A 1,866-nucleotide genomic window follows, 5' to 3' on the forward strand; every position below is an offset into this window, starting at 1 on the left:
AGAAAAGAAAAAGCCTCTTTTTGCAAATCTTGCAAATCAAAAGCCTTGGCTTTCAAAATTATTATTTCTGCCATGAATTTCAAAAGCCTGCTTAGGAACTCATAAAAGCCAACAATTTGACTCTTTCTTTCATTTGTTTTTTTTTTTGTGTGTGATTTGGTTTGGGTCAAGCCTCTTTCAGTGGTTTATCCAGCATGTTTCAACCTCAGCCTCAATACATGATTTTTATGGGAAGAAGGGTCACAGGGTTTTTTAGAAAAGGGAATAAACAGCATTGCAACATGTGTAAAAAATGTTACTCATCGCTATTTTTATTGTTAAAATAATTTTAGTAAACTTAAATTATTTCTCAGAATGTTCACAGGTTGTGAGGCTCACTATGCTGTTTTTTTTCCCTGTGGCTTTAACCTCAACTACAATTTCTCTCAATTTAAAGTTTTGCAAGACGCTAACTCCCACGTTTGGGGTGGTTATTTTTCATTTCATATGTCAATATCCCAGGTGTTTCTGCAAGAGCAGCTTCTCAGGGCTCTGCATTGTTGCACGCTTGCAAACCCGAGCCCTGGATGTCATATAAAGTTCCATGTCATTTGGAAGTCTGACACTCCTGCTTAGCCTTGCATCATCTGATCCCCTTAGTCACAAACACTGGCATTAATGTTGAGGTTAGTCACCTGTTAAAACAAAGTCTGATTTTTCTCTTCAGGCAAATCCACTGGAATCTGCCGATAGTGAATGTATCAACACCAAAAGTCTCCTAGGTTCAGGACAGCGTGATTCAGACCCAAACATGATACAGACAAACTGAAGGGAAGGAGGGACGGTCAGCGGTCAGAACCGCTCACTGAGAATAGAATCGCTGTGTTTATTCTCAGCTCAGCCAACAGCTTCCCTGGCAACCCCAAGTGCCACAGCTGGGCTCAGTTTCCTCATGGGCAGTTTTCCTGGTGATAAAATCAGAATAGCTTGTGTCCTTACAGCTAGAGGTAAGATCACTTGTGTTTTTTTAAAGTGGCCCAAAATAATTATGATTGGGTGTGCCCTGATTGTTTTTTGATAAATGTTTTATTTCAGAACAGTTTTAGATTTATAGAAAAGTTGCAGAAATGGTACAGAGCTTCCATATAACCTATGCCCAGTTTTCCCGATACTGTTTTCATATTATGAACATTTTACCCGATTACTGTATGTTTGTCCCATTTAATGAACCAATACTGATACGCTGTTATTAACTAAAGTCTATACCTTATTCAGATTTCCTTGGTTTTTACTTAACGTCTTTCTTTTTGTTCTACCATCCCATCCACGTTATCACATGGCGTTTAGGCATCATGTCTCCCTAGGTTTCTCTTGGCTGTGACATTGTTTCATTTTGGTTTGTTTTAATGGAGATAAAATTCACATACTATAATATCTACCCTGCTGGACACTGTGGCTCTCGCCTGTAACCCTAGCACTCTGGCAGGCCAAGGCAGGAGGATTGCATGAGCTCAGGAGTTTGAGACCAGCCTGAGCAAGAGTGAGACCCTGTCTCTACTAAAACAGAAAAATTAGCTGGGCGTTGTGGTGTGCACCTGTAATCCCAGCAATTCGGGAGGCTGAGACAGGATTGCTTGAGCCCAGGAGTTTGAGGTTGCTGTGAGCTAGGCTGACGCCACGGCACTCTACTCAGGGCAATGGAGTGAGACTCTATCTCAAAAAAAAAAAAAAAAAAATCTACCCTTTTAAAGCATATAATTCAGGGCTGGGAGCAATGGCTCACACCTGTAATCCTGGCACGTGGGGAGACTGAGGCGGGTGGATCATTTGAAGCCAGGAGTTTGAGACCAGCCCGGGCAGCACAGTGGGGCCCTGTCTTTACAAAAA

Source organism: Propithecus coquereli, unplaced genomic scaffold (genome assembly GCF_000956105.1).
Source record: "Propithecus coquereli isolate 6110/MARCELLA unplaced genomic scaffold, Pcoq_1.0 Scaffold27, whole genome shotgun sequence".
NCBI lineage: Eukaryota > Metazoa > Chordata > Mammalia > Primates > Indriidae > Propithecus > Propithecus coquereli.